The sequence below is a fragment of the Marmota flaviventris genome, chromosome 4, assembly GCF_047511675.1.
Source record: "Marmota flaviventris isolate mMarFla1 chromosome 4, mMarFla1.hap1, whole genome shotgun sequence".
Classification (NCBI taxonomy): Eukaryota; Metazoa; Chordata; class Mammalia; order Rodentia; family Sciuridae; genus Marmota; species Marmota flaviventris.
The window spans coordinates 37,931,247-37,952,305 of NC_092501.1; the positions used below are offsets into that span (position 1 = coordinate 37,931,247).

The 21,059-nt window shown below is 36.3% G+C and overlaps 1 protein-coding gene across 3 annotated transcripts in view; it reads right to left on the bottom strand.

Annotated features, from left to right (window-relative positions):
• Bmpr1a (bone morphogenetic protein receptor type 1A) overlaps positions 1-21,059 on the bottom strand; it is a 129,699-nt gene that overhangs the window by 56,695 nt on the left and 51,945 nt on the right. For 2 of the 3 annotated variants that reach the window (XM_027939950.3, XM_071611118.1), the window contains exon 2: positions 16,712-16,824. The exons of the other annotated variant lie outside the window; for it this stretch is intronic. The gene's annotated coding sequence lies outside the window, so the exon portion shown is untranslated. The remainder of the gene's footprint in view (positions 1-16,711; positions 16,825-21,059) is intronic. 3 annotated transcript variants of the gene reach the window in all.

The window sequence follows — 21,059 nt, forward strand, 5'->3', positions numbered from 1 at the left end:
GTGCGGGCATAGGGAGTCGTAAACCATCTAAATGCTGTTTGCTCAGGATCACTAGGCAATGCTGAGCTGACATGGATCTGGGGCAAACAGTCTGGGCCTCTCAGAACACACACCGAGCCCAGATTGGCTGAATTCAAGTACCCATTCACCTGCGTCTCGCAGACAAACCGCTGTGACTCAGCACTAAACGATCCCGCTCTAACAACTGGTCGGCCCTTCTGAACCTGCAGAGGTTAATACCAACCGAGCCTTCATAGGCAGTGGCCACAGGATTCAGATGGGGCTTGGGAGAGCCAGTCAGGACCCACCCGTTGCATTGGTCACCCGGCAAAGGGAACGAACTGTTGCCATTTGCATGGGATACCACCATGGCAGAGAACTGACGTCACCAGAATGCGGTGGAGGAGATAACTTCATTGAAACCGGCGGAGACAGGTGTGTAACCCCCTAGCCCTTCCTCTTCACACAGCGGGGAAAACTTAAGGGCCCCTCCCACCTCTCCCGTGAGCATGATAGTCAGAACAAGGGCGGCGCGGGACCCGCAGCGCGGAACCCCCGGCTACCGCTCCCACCAGTGCTGACAACTGAGGTCTCTTGCACCAGCTACCAGGGGCATGGCTACCGGAGGGCAAGCAAAATTTGCTGAGGGTTCTCAGCCCCAAGCTCCACAAAATTAGGGTCTGAAGGAATGGCAAACAGGGAGAGTATGCCCAGTCATTCAAGAAAATAGGGCTCCCGGGAGCAGCAGAGCGGGCGTGTGGCCAGTATTGTGGTGAGCGTCACCGGTGAGTGGGGCCTGGCTTGAAGAAAAGTGGGGAAGTGATAAGACACAAGAAAAGGCCTAGGCACTCAGGATTGGAGACCCGCCCAGTCTGGGAGGAGGAGCTGCTGCACAGTGATTGTTCCCGTGTATTGAGAGGAGAAACTTGGCCCGGTGGGCACAGCTCCACCTACTGGAAGAGAAGTTAATCAAACTCTAAGACTGCATTTATTAATTTTTTTTTTATTACTATTTGGGGTTTTTTTTTCATTTTCATTTTTTAATTTTTAAAATTTTTTAAATATTTATTATTATTTTTTTAATTTTATTTTTTTTATTATTTTTTTTAATTTTTTTTTCTTTTTTTATTTTCTATTTTTTTCTTTTGTCTTTTCATTTCTTTTCAATTTCATTATTCCCCCTTCCTTGAATTCTACCTGCTTACTCTCATTCTCTTTAGTGACTTCTTCCCTTCCCTTCTAATACCTTTCTTCCCAAGCATCAAATAAATTTATAGGAGTAAACAGTAACTCAGCAGTCAAACAGAACCAGAAGTAACATGAGCAGCATGGAAAAGCAAGGAAGAAAAGGAGTACAAACAATGCAGGGCAGCCTAAATATTCAGGAGGACCTAGAGGCATCAGAAAAATGGTCAAATAAAGAACTCAAGGAATACCTTATACAGATAGAATGGAATCTTAAAGAGGATATGAGACAGCAAATTCAAACAGTGAAAGAACACATTGAAAATGAATTCCATGAACAGATAAAAGAAGCAAATAAGCATCTTTATCAGGAGATAGAGATTATAAAAAAAAATCAAACAATAATTCTAGAAATGAAGGAAACTATAAACCAAATTAAAAACTCAAATGAGAGTATCACTAACAGAGTGGAGCAAGTAGAAGCCAGAATGTCAGATAATGAAGACAAAATATATCATCTTGAAAAGAGTCTAGCCAACTCAGAAAGGCTGGTAAACAATCACAAGAAAAACATCCAAGAGATATGGGATAACATAAAAAAAACAAACTTAAGAGTCATCGGGATAGAGGAAGGTATAGAGGTTCAAACCAAGGGAATGAGCAACCTGCTGAATGAAATAATTATAGAAAACTTTCCAGAAATAAAAAAGGAAACGGATATACAAATTGTAGATGCATACAGGACACCGAGCATACAAAATCACAGTAGACCAACGCCAAGACACATTGTTATGAAGATATCCAATATACAGAACAAAGAGAAAATATTAAAAGCTACAAGAGAAAGGAGGCAGATTACATTCAGGGGTAAAGCAATAAGGTTAACAACGGATTTTTCATCACAGACACTGAAAGCGAGAAGATCCTGGAACAACGTATTTCAAACACTGAAAGACAATGGATGCCAACCAAGAATTCTGTATCCAGCAAAATTAAGCTTCAGGTACGACAACGAAATAAAAATCTTTCATGATAAACAAAAGTTAAAAGAATTTGCAGCCAGAAAACCAGCATTGTAAAGCATCTTGAGCAAAACACTACACGAGGAAGAAATGAAAAACAATAACCAAAACCATCAGTGGGAAGTAACTCAGTAAAGACAGAGGGCGGGGGGAAGCTAATCATGGAGAAACAAACTAAATTAAAAAAAAAAAAGATAAATAATCAAACATGCCTGGAAGTACAAACCATATAGCAATAGTAACTCTAAACATTAATGGCTTAAACTCTCCAATAAAGCGACATAGGCTGGTAACATGGATTAAAAAAACAAATCCAACAATATGCTACCTCCAGGAGACACATCTGATTGGAAAAGACATACATAGGCTGAAGGTGAAAGGTTCGGAAAAAATATACCACGCACACGGTCCTCGTAAGCAAGCAGGGGTGGTCATCCTCATAGCGAATAAAATCGACTTCAAGACTAAGTTAATCAAAAGGGATAAGGAAGGACATTATATACTGTTAAAAGGAACCATTCACCAACAAGACATAACAATTATCAATATTTATGCACCAAATAATGGTGCTGCGATGTTCATAAAAAAAACTCTCCTCAAGTTCAAGAATCAAATAGACCACAACACAATAATTATGGGTGACTTCAACACACCTCTCTCACCACTGGACAGATCCTCCAAACAAAAGTCGAATAAAGAAACTATAGAACTCAACAGCACAATCAATAACCTAGACTTAACTGACATATATAGAATATATCAACCATCATCAAGTAGATATACTTTTTTCTCAGTAGCACATGGATCCTTCTCAAAAATACCATATATTATGCCATAGGGCAACCCTCAGTAAATATAAAGGGGTGGAGATAATACCATGCATTTTATCTGATCATAATGGAATTAAACTGGAAATCAAAGATAAAAAAGAAAGGAAAAATCCTACATCACATGGAAAATGAACAATATGTTACTGAATGATCAATGGGTTACAGAAGACATAAAGGAGGAAATCAAAAAATTCTTAGAGATAAATGAAAATACAGACACAACATATCGGAATCTATGGGACACAATGAAACCAGTTTTAAGAGGGAAATTCATCGCCTGGAGGTCATTCCTCCAAAAAAGAAAAAAACCAACAAATAAATGAGCTCACACTTCATCTCAAAGCCCTAGAAAAGGAAGAGCAAAACAACAGCAAATGTAGCAGAAGGCAAGAAATAATTAAAATCAGAGCAGAAATCAACGAAATTGAAACAAAAGAAACAATTGAAAAAATTGACAAAACTAAAAGTTGGTTCTTCGAAAAAATAAATAAGATCGACAGACCCTTAGCCATGCTAACAAAGAGAAGAAGAGAGAGAACTCAAATTACTAACATACGGGATGAAAAAGGCAATATCACAACAGATGCTACAGAAATACAGAAGACAATTAGAAATTATTTTGAAAACCTATATTCCAATAAAATAGAAGATAGTGAAGACATCGATAAATTTCTTAAGTCAAATGATTTGCCCAGACTGAGTCAGGAGGATACACACAATTTGAACAGACCAATATCAATGGATGAAATGGAAGAAGCAATCAAAAGACTACCAACCAAGAAAAGCCCAGGACCGGATGGGTATACAGCGGAGTTTTACAAAACCTTTAAAGAAGAATTAATACCAATACTTTTCAAGTTATTTCAGGAAATAGAAAAAGAGGGATCTCTTCCAAATTCATTCTATGAGGCCAACATCACCCTGATTCCGAAACCAGACAAAGACACCTCAAAGAAAGAAAACTACAGACCAATATCTCTAATGAACCTAGATGCAAAAATCCTCAATAAAATTCTGGCGAATCGGATACAAAAACACATCAAAAAAATTGTGCACCATGATCAAGTAGGATTCATCCCTGGGATGCAAGGACGGTTCAATATACGGAAATCAATAAATGTTATTCACCACATCAATAGACTTAAAGATAAGAACCATATGATCATCTCGATAGACGCAGAAAAAGCATTCGACAAAGTACAGCATCCCTTTATGTTCAAAACATTAGAAAAACTAGGTATAACAGGAACTTACCTCAACATTGTAAAAGCTATCTATGCTAAGCCTCAGGCTAGCATCATTCTGAATGGAGAAAAATTGAAGGCATTCCCTCTAAAATCTGGAACAAGACAGGGATGCCCTCTATCACCACTTCTATTCAATATAGTTCTTGAAACACTGGCCAGAGCAATTAGACGAAAGAAATTAAAGGCATAAAAATAGGAAAAGAAGAACTTAAATTATCACTATTTGCGGAAGACATGATTCTATACCTAGAAGACCCAAAAGGGTCTACAAAGAAACTACTAGAACTAATAAATGAATTCAGCAAAGTGGCAGGATATAAAATCAACACGCATAAATTAAAGGCATTTCTGTATATCAGCGACAAAACTTCTGAAACGGAAATGAGGAAAAGCACCCCATTCACAATATCCTCAAAAAAAATAAAATACTTGAGAATCAACCTAACAAAAGAGGTGAAAGATTTATACAATGAAAACTACAGAACCCTAGAGAGAGAAATAGAAGAAGATCTTAGAAGATGGAAAAATATACCCTGTTCATGGATAGGCAGAACTAACATCATCAAAATGGCGGTATTACCAAAAGTTCTCTATAGGTTTAATGCAATGCCAATCAAAATCCCAACGGCATTTCTTGTAGAAATAGATAAAGCAATCATGAAATTCATATGGAAAAATAAAAGACCCAGAATAGCAATAGCAACTCTAAGCAGGAAGTGTGAATCAGGCGGCATAGCGATACCAGATTTCAAACTATACTACAGAGCAATAGTAACAAAAACAGCATGGTACTGGTACCAAAACAGGCAGGTGGACCAATGGTACAGAATAGAGGACACAGAGACTAATCCACAAAGTTACAACTATCTTATATTTGATAAAGGGGCTAAAAGCATGCAATGGAGGAAGGATGGCATCTTCAACAAATGGTGCTGGGAAAACTGGAAATCCATATGCAACAAAATGAAATTGAAACCCCTTCTCTCTCCATGCACAAAAGTTAACTCAAAATGGATCAAGGAGCTTGACATCAGAGACTCTGCGTCTGATAGAAGAAAAAGTTGGCTCCGATCTACATATTGTGGGGTTGGGCTCCAAATTCCTTAATAGGACACCCATAGCACAAGAGTTAATAACAAGAATCTACAAATGGGACTTAATTAAACTAAAAAGTTTTTTCTCAGCAAGAGAAACAATAAGAGAGGTAAATAGGGAGCCTACATCATGGGAACAAATTTTTACTCCTCACACTTCAGATAAAGCCCTAATATCCAGAGTATACAAAGAACTCAAGAAATTAAACAATAAGATAACAAATAACCCCATCAACAAATGGGCCAAGGACCTGAACAGACACTTCTCAGAGGAGGACATACAGTCAATCAACAAGTACATGAAAAAATGCTCACCATCTCTAGCAGTCAGAGAAATGGAAATCAAAACCACCCTAAGATATCATCTCACTCCAGTAAGATTGGCAGCCATTATGAAGTAAAACAACAACAAGTGCTGGCGAGGATGTGGGGAAAAGGGTATACTTGTACATTGCTGGTGGGACTGCAAATTGGTGCGGCCAATTTGGAAAGCAGTATGGAGATTCCTGGTAAAGCTGGGAATGGAACCACCATTTGACCCAGCTATTGCCCTTCTCAGACTATTCCCTGAAGACCTTAAAACAGCGTACTACAGGGATACTGCCACAATGATGTTCATAGCAGCACAATTCACAATAGCTAGACTGTGGAACCAACCCAGATGCCCTTCAGTAGATGAATGGATAAAAAAAATGTGGCATTTATACCCAATGGAGTATTACGCAGCACTAAAAAATGACAAAATCATGGAATTTGCAGGGAAGTGGATGGCATTAGAGCAGATTATGCTAAGTGAAGCTAGCCAATCCCTAAAAAACAAATGCCAAATGTCTTCTTTGATATAAGGAGAGCAACTAAGAACAGAGCAGCGAGGAAGAGCAGGAGGAAAAGATTAACATTAAACAGAGACATGAGGTGGGAGGGAAAGGGAGAGAAAAGGGAAATTGCATGGAAATGGAAGGAGACCCTCATTGTTATACAAAATTACATATAAGAGGTTGTGAGGGGAACGGGAAAAAAAAACAAGGAGAGAAATGAATTACAGTAGATGGGGTAGAGAGAGAAGATGGGAGGGGAGGGGAGATAGTAGAGTATAGGAAAGGTAGCAGAATACAACAGTTACTAATATGGCATTATGTAAAAATGTGGATGTGTAACCAATGTGATTCTGCAACCTGTATTTGGGGTAAAAATGGGAGTTCATAACCCACTTTAATCTAATGTATGAAATATGTCAAGAGCTTTGTAATGTTTTGAACAACCAATAAAAAATAAAAATAAAAATAAAAAGAAAGGCCAAAAAGAAAAAAAAAAGTTATTCTAGGGTATTTTCTTTTTTAAAAAATCTTTTCTGTACATGAAGTTGTAGCCTCTTTACATCCATTGTCTATTTTCTTGACCAATCTTATACATAATTTATTAGCTTAAAAAAAAAAATACAGCATTGACCTGTTAATCCCTTCCACTGTACCTTGTTCAAAAATTCATTAATTTCAAACTCCAACTTATCACTTACTAGTTGGAAGCTTGAATCCATTTCTCTCAAAACCAGTTTTCTTCTGTGTAAAGTGGGTATAATAATAGAACCTACCTGAAATGGCTGTTGTAAAGATTAAATAAAATAATCCTTGTAAAGAACCCAGAACTCTGTCTGCCTGGTACACAGCAAGAGCTCTGTAACTATTTATTTTTATCTTCATTACCTCCTATTTGACTTTGCTTGAATTTATTTTACTGTTCTTTCTCTAATTTAGATTACCTTCATAATATTAATTCTTTTAAGTAGAAATATGTGAAGATTTAGTGTATCACAGAGATTTTAATGTGTTCTAATTTTCCTTCTTTCTTTTTTTTGAATGCTGGGCAAGTACTCTACCAACTGAACTATATCACCAGCCACCATTTTAATTTTCCTTATTGTTTAGTTCCAAGTGTTTTCTGATCTGCATCATTGTTTTAATTTTGACCTGTGAGATTTACAAAAATATGTTTTTAAATTTCCGAGTGTGTGTTTGTGTGTGTTAGTATAGTTAATCATTTCTGACTTAAGTGCACTTTTGCCAGAAAACATGATCGAAAATTATATGAAATGTACTAGAATCATGCTGTACAACCCAATAAAGTTACTTTTATAAAATATTCCCTGTGTGCTTGAAAAGAACACATCTTTAAAGAGTTGGGAGGTGTAGTTTGGACTAACTTTTAAAACTTAATGACCTTTCCTTCTCTTGGCTCAAAAACCTCATTTCACAGAATGGAATTAGCAAGACACAAGAAGAATTTTTATGACTTGACCTCTGTCATACCTTCCAACACTATCCACCCACACCTCCACAGCTTAACAGTACTCCAGTAATACTAAGTTAAATCATCTTGACAAGCATTCCCTTTTAGGCTTCCATTCCTTTGCGCATTCTTTATGTTCTGCCTTTGTTCCTCATCATGTTAACAACAGTTCATTCTTCAGGACCTGATATATGAATAATCTTTTGCAAGCAATCCTTGATGTCTCATTGGGTTGAGTGAAGTGTTCCACTTACACTTCTAGTGTACTCAGAAATGCACTATAGCAGCTTCACAGATTTTTGGCCAATATTTACCCAGAAACTTTATTGAAACTGGGAATGTAGTTCAGAGGTAAAGTGCTTATCTAGTATGTTTAATTCCCAACATGGCAAAAATACAATACAAAACAAAAAAGGCAATTTACTGATTACTTGGTTATGTGCCATGCACTGATTCAATAGTGACAGATACTGTTCCTCCTCATATAAAGATTAGACAGGCAATTTTTCTGCTTATCTTAATAGCACTGTATTGTACACTGTCTAGTGTATTACCAAAGAAAATAATAAATGTTCAATAAATGAAAGGAATAAAAAAAGTTTTGTCAAGGAAAATGTAATTGGGAAATTAAATCAACTATAAAATCACATAATATACTCTCATAATTCTTTATAAGTATAATGATACCTAAAAATACATCTCCAGATCTTACAGTTATAGCCAGCCACTAACCCAACAATCTCTATCCAAGTGCTAGCTCAAGAAATTTGCTCATAATTGCCGTCTTTCTGTGATTTCTAGATGTCAGAGAAAAGAAATTTGATCTACGTCATAAAACATAAAATGGGGAACACTATTATACTTAAAAGCCCTATTCCTACAATATTTCTGCCTTATTTCATATTTTTATTACCTTTCATGTTTTCATTATTTCATTATCTCAGTATTTTCCACTATCATAAATAATTAACCTATACAGTTTACTAGCTTTTTCTTTTAATATTGTTTTTGATACTATGAAAGAAGAATATAAAGTCATATTCACAATTACATAGCTCTCCTACTGGTGAAACAATACACCCACTACTTTATTTTTAAAAAGCAGGGTCTGTTCCCTGAACATTTAATATAAGGGCCATATATTCTAACAATTATGGCCTTAAAGAGGAAAATCTTGAGCTAAATTAAAGGAATAGTGCTAAAAACCAGTAAAGGTTAAAATGGGCATAAGTAGACAATTTAGTGGATTCCACGTTAATGGTCAAAGCTTGGTTCACTAAACAGCAGAATTAGTGTGAGTTTGTCAGAAATGCAGATCTTCAGGTTATATACCTTAGACCCCACTGAATCTGAACTTGTTTTGTATAAAATACCCAGGTGATTCATTGATTCATTGGCTATCTTGACAAACAGATGTACAAATCGATCTAAGGTACAGAATTTACTGGTATATGCAAAAGCTCTATGACTACTAACAAAGCATGGGCTGGAATTCAAACCCAAAGCTATGGAAAAGCTTTTTTTTAAAAAAAAAGAAAGATTAACTCTAGACGATCGGATCAGGAAAACCTTCATGAAGGTGCTGACACCTAAGTTCACACTTGAATAATGGGCAGATTCCACCATACAAGGATGTAAGGGAGGCATTCCAGATTGGGAAATCAGGGGGGGAAAAGAAGCATAAAAATGGGAAAGCATGATCAAGATTAAAAACAGAATGAGATATCAGTAAGACTGAAAAACAGCATACTAATTTTATGTTTAATTTATCTTATCAATCATGATATTCTTTTATTTAAAGAGAGAGAGAGAGAATTTTTAATATTTATTTTTTAGTTTTCAGTGGACACAACATCTTTATTTTATTTTTATGTGGTGCTGAGGATCGAACCCAGCGCCCCGTGCATGCCAGGCAAGCGCATTACCGCTTGAGCCACATCCCCAGCCCATCAATCATGATTTTCTTAAAAGAAGAGAGGGTTAAAAAAAAAAAAAAAAGTGAAGACTCTCAAGTGCTAGAGTAAAAAAGCTCCAACTTTATTCAATAGACAATGAAAAAAAAATCATTGCAATTTTTGAGCAAAGAAGTAAGCTCACTATGATTTAGGAAGATCACTGTAGAAGCACTACACACGTGAGAGGAGTGGAGCAGAGACTCTTAAGTATAATTACAATAGTTCAAGAAAGAAGTAACTCAGTCTGCCTGAGAGGAAATGGGAATGGAGAAAACAATTATAGAGGTAGAGCTAACAGGATTTAAAAACTTCTAGAGCTGAATGGAAGTAGAGATAAAGATGTCATGAGAGGTTGCCTGATTTAGGTTGTTGGAGAGATTATAGACCATTAGGAGGAACAGGTGAAAGAAACTTTTGAAAACACATAAGCAGCTCTAAATCAGGCTGTAACAATGATCAAATGTGGCCTTACTATTCTAAATCAATATATACAATACAAATACAATAGAACAGTGTTAAAATAAAGGGATGTGTATGTTACAGAGCTGGGGAACTAGAATGGATAGCAAAGAAAGTAGAAGAAAAATTAATATGCTAAATTCAAAAATTATTAAATATATAACAAAAACAGAACTAACCTATAAAACCAAATAAATGCTGTTACTACATATCTCTAGAAAAGTTTTATCATATGAAAATAAAGAAGACACAAACAATATTAAGTATAAGAAGGTATATCAATAATTATTAATACTCAATTATAAAAAATAATAGCTAACACTTAAAAAGCTCCAACTATGTACTAAGAACTATTCTATATACTTTACATATGTTAATTCATTTAATCCTCATACTCAATTTATGAGGCAGATATTCTCAATATGCATAATTTTTCTCCCCTGTGGTATTGAGGACTGAACCCAGAAGCACTCTACCATGGAGCTATACACCCCCTAGCCCTTTATATTTTTTGTAAGATTAAAAAGGATCTAAATTGCCCAGTCTGGCCTAGAACTTGTGATCCTCCTGCCTCAGCCTCTTGAGTTGTTGGGATTAAAGGTGTGTGCCACCACACCCAGTCTTATTATGCATAAACTTTAGTTTTTTGATACTCGGGATCTAACACAGGGACACTTTATCACTGAACTACATCCACATTCCTTTTTATTTTGAGACAGAGTCTCACTAAGTTGTTTTGGGCCTCACACAATTGCTGGGACTAGCCTTGATCCTGCGATTCTCCTGCCACAGCCTCTTGAGCTGCTGGGATTACAGGCATGCACCACTGTACTGGGCTCATTATGAATAATTTTAAAATCTGAAAATCAAGAACCCACTGCATGATTTTCTAGAAATGTATTAAATACCAAAATACCTTAAAAGGGTGAAGAATCATTAAAAAATCATAACCTAACTATAAATCAGCAGTCAGTGAGATGAAAATAAGATAAAAGGAAAAGTAGTGAGTAAAGAAACAGGACAGAAGATAGTGAAGAGGGACTTATGATTTGGTATATATTGTTTAAAAGTTATATGATAGTTTATTAATGTTCACATCTTCTAAAAATTAAAAACTGTTTCTGAGATACCTAGATTGGAAATTACCTTACACATAGTTAAACTATAAAATGGTAGCACAGAAAGAAATTGTTAGGCAACAGTTTAAAGTTATAAGTTGAATGCCACTATAGAATACGAAAAGATGTTGCTGTGGTTTGGATGAAGGTGGCACTATTGAGAGGTGGTAAAACTTTAAGGAGGGTCTTCTGGGAGATTCTCAGATCTATGAGGGCATGCTCTAGAAACAGACTGTGGAACTTAAGTCTCTTTCTCTTTGCTTCCTGGTTCATGAGGTGAGCAGTTAGCCATACCAAGCATTCCTTCTCAGAGATCCAACTGGAGCAACCTCATCTTGAACTGGGACCTCCAGAACTGTAAACCAAAATAAACCTTTTCTCTGTTTAAGTCAACCATCTCATGTATTTTATGATAATAATGGGAAGATGGCTAACACATATACTGCTGGAAATCTTGGGACATGCTCTTCCTGATGTATCATATGAAGATATAAATTCACAAACATTGAATCTAAAAGCATCCAAACTGGAGAGGAATCAAATAAGTATATCAGAAGCATATTCACCAAACTTAAAGAAAAAACTATAATGGTATCTTTAAAACTTTAAAGTTATAAGGATGCAATCTGAATGGAAGAGAGTAGGAAAAAACTTCTCTCTATCTCCCTTTCTGGAAAAGCACAATAATTAAAGAGGTGAGATGATGTTTCTGAAACTGTGAGTTCCATGTTTCTCCACAGGAGTGAGTGTGCAGGTAAATCAAGGAGAAACCAATATAGTAAAGACATACTCATCTTTCTATAAGACCAGGGATACACTGCTTAGCTGCATTCAAGGCCCTCAAAAGGCTCATCTCAGCAGACCTAAAGGCAACCCTCACAGACTACACTGCTGAAGAATCTTGCATGTAGGAGTGCCTGGAAACACTCAGAACCTGTCCTAGAGCCTCAAGAAATGGATGTTTGCTGGCTCCTTTGTTGTCAGTACACAGGAGAAAGAACCCTTCCTTCCAATATCTACTAGAAAAGAGGTATCTGTAGTCAGAACTAAGTAAGTGCAAAGGTAGCCCAAAAATCCTAGGAATGGGCATAAAACTCACAGAACTCCTTTAAAGGGAACTCAATAACCAGCAGGAAGTGTAAGCTTAAGACTAGAACTACCTAGGCAGAACTAACACAAGACATTAGGTGACTCAGAAGCTGCTTGTTTTGACTAGGACCAAGAGGAGAAAAGGCTCTCAGCAAATTAAACTGAGCAAACTACCCCAATGTTCAGGCCAAACAGATTCAAAGGCACTAGAAGTACAATATGGGTTGTTATGTGGGTTTTCTGGCCAGTTCCTATGGGAGAGTTGCAGAACAACCTCTAGATTTTCTGAAGCAAAGATAGCCCTTTTATAACACTGTTGGAAAAGCAGCTCTTGACATGATGATGGGCCTCATAAAGAACCCAAATAAAAAAAAAAACATTACAAAGATTTTGTGACTGGAGGGCAGGGGTTGTGGCTTGCAGTAGAGAGCTCACCTCACAAATGCGAGACCCTGGGTTCAATCCTCAGCACCACAGAAAAAATAAGTAAGTGAAACAGAGGTATTGTGTCCAACTACAACTAAAAAATAAATATTAAAAAAAAAAGATTTTGTGACTGGAGCTACCATCATGAGCCACCAAGTTAAAAGGCCAGGTTTAGCAGCAATCACTGTATAGTGGACACAGTACTTGGAATAAGGCCTAGGCAGGTCCACAGGACACTAATAAACTCCAAGAGATGGCTCAGAACTTCATATTACCTATTTCTACCACACTGATGTCTCTAATTTATGCTCATACCAATAACTTTATAGTAAGTTCCCAGTAAGCAATAATGGGGAAAAAAGTCTGGGACCTAGTTAACAGATACAAGCCAAAAAGAAGACTGCTACTGTTCAACAGTCTACTCACAAGGCTCTGAAAGACATTACGGAGAGAGTGAGTACTGTAAAGGGAGAAGAAACCAAAGAAAAAAATACATAGGTTCCTGGGCAGTAGAGAATGGTCTGGCTGATTGGGAGAATATGAAAATAAGAAACAAGATCGTAGAGAAAATCCATGTTGAATGGCCCTGTAGGAGTCAGCCCAAGATGCCACCACCACAAAGCACCAGTCACAGTAGAGGCATTTAACTATAGGCAACCACAGATAGATGATTCATCATCAATGCTATCAGCCAGTCAGTTTCTGTCTTGGTCACCTCAATACTAGAGCATGGGTCCATGAATGCAGCAGTCATACTAACAGAAGGAGGAAGGTTTTACCTAGACTCAACATCACAGGCTCCTTTTTATGAAGGCTGACGTAATTACTGCTGCTGTTGAGTGTTAACTAACATATTCTCAGTGCAGAAAAAACTCTTAATCCAGATGTGTATTTGCCTTCCCTGCCCAGAGTACATCCTATTGCCAGCATCTCCATCTGAAGTGAAGGCTTACGGAGTATCTCATGGTTTGAGTATCAATTATAAGCCTCTGGATCAGCTGCAGTAGTGGAAATTATAGTTTATTCCAGTAACCTTCTTGTTTTGGATATTTCTTAAGTGATTATAACAAACCACCACTTCGAAGGTAGATGATAAGGTAGATTTAATGTGGCAAAGGTAGTCTGAGGGATAAACAGTGGAGATTCTAGCAGATACTTGTTGGTATTCTTCAACACATCCTCTCCACCTCCATTTTGTCACTGCAGCTCTGGTGGGCAATTTTACACTGTCCAACAAGAGACACCATCCAGTGTCACATCCTCTCCACCTCCATTTTGTCACTGCCGCTCTGGTGGGCAGTTCTACACTGTCCAACAAGAGACACCATCCAGATTATAAAGCATGGCTCACTTTACTCCTCAGACTTCTCCAAACCTAAAGAGTACTGTGCAGTCTAGAGGTACAGCGACAGAAATGCCAGTGCTAGCGCTCTAAAAGAACCCTTAATGAACAACACGCAACATTCGAGGTATAACACAGTCTTTTGGTAGGGCAAGACTATAAGGTACATTCAGAGGGTTCTCAGAGGACTGAGATCCAGTTTCCCATAGTGGTAACTAACTCATAACACACAATATATACATTTACCATCTTCTCTGTCCATTTTTCCTTTTCTCCCATTTCCTCTTTTTGTTTCATTTCTCAAATAAACTACCCATTTATAAGTCCTTTTCTCTAGCTAAGAAGTAGTAGTAAAGTCAGGATTCAAACTGAAGCAAGCTGGCTCTATTGCCTTGCTTTTGAACAGAGTAGAGTGACTCTAAAATGGTAAAAACGTGGTTCTGTACGTTATGGGACACTAATGTCAGAAGCAATGAACAAATGTATATACAGTAATATACAGAGTTTTTTTAGTATTAAAACTTCTTAAGGGTTTGGGGGGGGTTTTGGCTCGGTTGTAGAGCGCTTACCTGACATATGTGAGACACAAATTAAAGTGCTGTCCAACGGCATAAAGAGAGGAAAACAGAAGTAAGGGTCAAAAACAAAGGAAAGGCTGGGCTGAAGCTCAGTGGTCGAGTGCTTGCCTCACATATACGAGGCACTGGGTTCGATCCTCAGCACTACATAAAAATTAAAGATATAGTGTCCATCTACAACTAAAAATATAAATAAATAAATAAAACAGAAACAAAGGAGAAGCCCAGCCTGATGGCACATGTTTATAATCCCATTGGCTTGGGAGGCTGAGGTAGAAGGCTCACAAGTTCAAAGCTGGCTTTAGCAATTTAGCAAGGCCCTGTCTCAAAAGAAAAAGAAAAAAGGGTTGGGGAAGTGGCTCAGTGGTTGAGCACCCCTGGGTTCAATCTTTGTAACAAAAAAAAAAAAAAAAGGGAGATTAAAATGAATCATCTGAGGGGCTTTATGGAGAACAAATTAAGTTAGTTACATACATGAACTACAGGTAAGATTAACTCAAGTTTCTGAACCATAGCTCAAAACAGAGAAAGGGCAAAGTACTGTTACTTTTACTGTTTGTAAGTGAGTAGTGAGTAGGTGGTTATCAAAACAGACATGTGCCTATTAAAATCTTTTTCTTCCGCTAGTACTTTTTTCTTCCTCTAGTACTAGGGATTGAACCCATGGGCACTTAACCAGTGAGCAACATCCTCATCCTTTTTTTATTCTGAGAGTCTCACCAAGTTGCTTAGGGTCTCACTAAGTTGCTAAGGCTGGTTTTAAACTTGCAATTCTCCTGCTTCAGTCTCTCAAATTGCTGGGATTATAGGCATGTACCACCACACCCAACACAAAATCTTTAAAAATTCACCTGTATAAAACGAAAACCTGGCCAGGCACAGTGGCACACGCTTATAATTCCAGCGGCTCAGGAGACTAAGTCAGGAGAATCATGAGTTCAAAGCCAGCCTCAGCAACTTAGCAAGTTCCTAAGCAACTCAGTGAGACCCCATCTCTAAATAAAATACAAGGGGGGAGGGGAGGAGCCTGGGGATGTGGCTTGATGGTTAAGTGCCCCTGACTTCAATCCCCGGTACACACATACACACACACAAAAAAAATCGTTTTGAATGCTACCAACAGTACAGTACATTCAGCATGCTTTGGGAAACAGTATTGTGACTACTAAGATAAGAATGCTAGAGTGGATTGATTAATAGGTTAGTACAAATAGGAAAGCCCTGCAATATTTCCAGTATAATGTCATGTAAGGCCCTAAACCTGGATGGTGATTAGGAATCTGAAAATAGGTGATAAAAATATTCATGATATGCTATAGAGATAAACTAACAGGAGTTGATCTCTGACAAGGTATAAGATGCAAAACATGAGGAATCAGATATAACACTAAAACTTTTCTTGGGTGATAAAGAGATCATTAACAGAAGGGGAAACATTTGAGGCCAGGCTGGCCTTGAAACTGAGATCCTCCTGCCTCAGCCTTTAAAGTAGCTGGAATTACAAGTATGCTCCATCACATCCAGCTCTAAAAGAATCTCAAAGCAATGAGCTAATTCCTCCAAATATTGTCTTAGAATGATTTCTTTCCTATTTCTGGCATTACTACAGTTTCTACTTCTTTAAACTAAATTTTACTTCCAAAGATCTATTATTCTAAGATATTTAAAATCTTAACTGTAAAATGTGTTAAAATTTCAAAATAATGTAAACATAATTTTTAATATAGTTTTCCATTCTGAACTATGCTTTCCAGTCTTTATGGGAAGAAATAAAATCCTGAAGGAAGAAATAATACTTACTTTCTATAATTAGTTAAGAAAGTGGTATTGTTAAGAAATATTTTCACTCCTGAAAAAGTTCGATATTTACAAGAGAAGAAAAATACATAAGAATTACGTATGAACTCATAAAGAAGGTGATTTAAGAAACTAATGTAGCTAACACAAAGTTGTGGTGTTACCAATAAAATAAAGAAGCTCAAATAAAGTTGCAGTGGTAATACGGAAGGACTATTTTCAATTGTTAAGAAAGAAAAATTTTCATGTTACTCTATTATTTTCTTTAAAATCTTTTCCTTACCTTAGAGATGTAGCTATAAAACTGTACTTCCAATTCTCTCCAAATAGCTTTGACCTATGCTTCCATCTCATGAATTCCAAGACAGTATTAAGCTGATGCATATTTTCATAAATCTGGGGGAGAAAAAGAACTTAAACTTAAGATAGAAAGAACTTTTATTTGTCAGAATTTTCTAACACATGTTAAAGCAATACTAAAAATATTTCATATGTAAAATAACACATTTTCAAAGTAAAGACAATGAAAAGTTCCAGTTGTTTAGAAACCCATCACTTTTATTATTTTCCCAACCTCTGAATAATGAAGCATATAAAGTTAGTTTTGTGGGGAAAAAAAAGATGTCACCTATAAAATTTCCATGTTATAGTTTTGAGAAACAAAAATTTCATCATTTAAAAAAAAAACACAATAACTTTCCTAGCCTTGTGTTTGAATACACGACCAGAGTAACTCTGCATCATATACAACCACAGAATAGGATCCTAAATAGAATAAGTTATATTTTATGAATGTATAATTTTCCAAACTACCTTCTACTGACATGTATAACTAAAAAGAAAAAATTTTTTAAAAAATACAGGGGCTGGAGTTATGGCTCAGTGGTAGAGCACTTGCCTAGTATGTGTAAGACCCAGGGTTCGATCCTCAGCACCACATATAAATAAAGGTATTGTGTGCAACTACAATTAAAAAATACATAAACGTTTAAAAAAATACATTTGGTTGCACTAACAGTCAAACCTACCAATGAAGACTACTGAATGTAAATGCTAGCTAGCCAGGCACAGTGGTGCATGTCTGTAATCCCAGTGACTCAGGAGGCTGGGATAGGAGGATCTTGAGTTCAAAGCCAGCCTCAGCAACTTAGAAAGGTTTTAAGCAACTCAGTGAGACCCTGTCTCTAAATAAAATACAAAAAAAGGCTGCGGATGTGGCACAGTGGTTGAGTGCCCCCAGGATTCCATCCCTGGTACCAAAAATAATAATAATAAGGGCTAGCTAAATAGTATTAAAATAAACAGTAAAATAAATATCAATTCAATAAGTATTACAATAAAAAATTCATATTCTTACATGGGCAAAAACATATTTGACCATCTAGCTAGTATTTCCTTTGCCCCTTTTTATCAAGTTTCATTAACCAGTTTTAATTTCATTCTAACTTCTACCTAGAATAGTAGGATTTATGAGTGTGAAGAATTAGTTGCATTGATGGGATTGGACCCATGTTAATAGTGTCATTAGGATCCTACCGTTCCAAGGAATAAACATTCTAAAAGATGGAAAACATTAGAAATTTTACTTTACTTAAAGATGTGTGGTATTTTACTTGTAGATTTTTTAAAAATATTTTTCCTGAATGTATCTTTTAATTGAAACTTCAAATAGCAAAGTATTCTGTTCCATATTTTAAAAGCTATGTAAACAATACCTACATCCCACTGCAAGGTTAAAGGCCTTTGTCTTCAAGACCATTTAGAAGTATCATTTATGTTGCACTGAGGTTTAGTAGTCTTGGCAATAATGACTAAATTCATGTAAACGAGGGCAACATGAAACGGTCTGGCATATCAGATAGCAGTCTTTGTTAAAGACAAGACTCTTTACTCAGCAAGCAGGCAGCCATAGGACTATGCTAAATCTTTCATGGTCCAAGTAAAGTCAGCCTGACCCTGAAAGCAATTAGTAATGCTTTGTCTGCATTTAGGAGCCTTTAACAGTCTTCTGGTGTACTAGTTACTAGTTACCTACAACTTAACCAGGTCTCTAACTTTTTTGGGGAGTACTTATATGACTTTAAAACTCTCAGATTGTCACTAAGAAAAATGCACGATGGCAGGATTGGAGACTTCATGGTTTTATTTTTTGAGACATTCATAATCTCTAAGAATTTCCCTCACACTAGTTAAAAAATAAAGGCATTATGTTTCCACTTTATAAACAGCATAAAAATTTTCCTCCAAAGCCATTTTTCCCAACTACAACTACACCATTCCTCCCTAAGGTTGTGTACAGAAAGAGAGAGGAAGTAATCACTGCATTAAACAAAGCTCATATTAATCCATTTGCATAAAACCAAAGACAGCCAACAGAGATGGCCTGATTCTAATTTTATCAGATACTTCCAATGGAGCAAATGATAAATAACATGTAAACCACTTACCAATCATTGTTTATTACAACACTAATCATTACAATATTGTTTCCTTGAGTTACAACACATAACTACCTAAATCTAAAGTTTATTTTTAATAAAAAAGGAAAAATAAAGAAAGAAAGAAAATTGACCCTAAGACTCACTAAGGAAAATCAAGTAAGGTTTGACTTCATTATTCAGAGCTAACCAAAACAAGTCAGAGGAAAGATATACTTCACAGTACAGGTCTGCAAATAATTTCTTACATATTACAAATTGTGTGAATACAGTAAAGATTAGGACCTTTGCAATATAGTGCCATAGTTCTGTAAGCACAAATCTATAAATATGCACACATATAGAAGGGAACAAGATTTACATAGGCAAAATGTTCCAAACAACTTCAACCACTTAACTTACAAGGCAACTTACAGCAGTCTGAGCATTGTAAACTTATATCCCACAATCACAGGTATGCCAGTTAAAACCAAACACCAAATAAGTATTTTTTTAGTTGTAGTTGGACATTTATTTAATTATTTTTATGTGGTGCTGAGGATTGAACCCAGTGCCTTGCACATGCTAGACAAGCTCTCTACCGCTAAGCCACAGCCCCAGATGCTAAAACTAAAGATGCCTTTTCTCATAATAAGTGTTTTTATGCTAAAGATTTTATGTTTAAAATTTTCAAACATGTTAACTGTAGAAAGCACATTAAAGAGAAGGTAATTCTTTTACAAATATCAGTTTCTTAGTGACTTGAAATAAATGAAAATCAAACCTAAGTATACTCTAATGTTTTATAACAAAGAGCTAACATTAGAATTTACTCAAGTTAATTATTTGCACAAAAAGCAGACAATTCCCATATTTTATTTTTATTCCCACATTTTCCTTTACAAAATACATGTTCCTGCTATCAAGATGTACACATTCCTCTTGGTTGTTTTTTGCGCGCATCTTTTGTTTTGTTTTGGTATTGGGGACTGAATTGAGGCACTTTACCACTGAGCTATCTACCCAGCCCTTTGTATTCTGAAACAAAGCTCTCACTAAGTTGCTGACTCTGACCTTGATGTTGTGATCCTCTTGCCTCAACCTCCCAAACTGTGGGAATTACAGGTGTGTGTTACCACGCCTGACTTTCCTCTTGGTTTTCAAAATTATTAAAATGTTTAAATCTTAAGCCACCAAGATACTTTTGGATCACTAGGGGTTGCAGGTACAGCTAGCTCAGTGGTAGAACATTTGCTCAGTGTGAAGCTCTGGGCTTCAATACCTAACACCACACATACCCACACCATACAGAACCCAGAACCCATCAAGGACACACATTATGGGAATTATAATTATCTTCAACTCTGGGGTGTCAGAATATCACCATTAATTCCTGTATTAAGGACAATGTACTTAATACAAAAGAATACAGCATAAGTATGATTTTGATAAATATAATCAATCAAAACTGAAGCTTAGGATTACTTTTTGAGTTTATAATAGTTATCAAAATGTAGTGGAATTTTTAGCATTCAGAATAAGTGATTAGATTGCACATTTTTCCTTTCTACCACTCCCAATTCCCTCATCTCTAACTTCATTTCTTCTCTCTTTCAACACCCATAAAAAGCACCCCATCTGGGTTGGGGTTGTGGCTCAGAGATAGAGTGCTCGCCTTACATGCATGGGACACTGGGTTCAATCCTCAGCACCACATAAAAATAAAATAAAGGTATTGTGTCCACCTACAACTAAAAAATAGTATGTCTACTGTACAAACACTGCTTACTATATTAACACTACAGCTGCACTCAAATAACCATTTTTTTAAAAAAATCAGAACCAAATCACAAAATCATCTTTATTTTAGAAACATTTCAGTTGGGATCTTAAGCAAAAGACAGTACTATTAAAATCTTTAGCATGTTAACTAGAACACTCAAACATTATGCTGTAGAGAATATAACATGGTTTTTGCTTTAAGTAACTCAAATGAACAATATAATTTAGTTTTAGCATTCATTCATTTGAACCCAAATAACACAGATACGGAGGATCAACTCATGAACAAGTTGTGTTCTAAATGTTCCAAAAGTTAATTTTTATCAATTGAAAGTAAGCTTGATTTTGAAACTAAAGATGCCTTTTCTCATAAATCCAAAGATAAAATAATGGCATTAAACATGCCTACATATACATACATACAGACACATA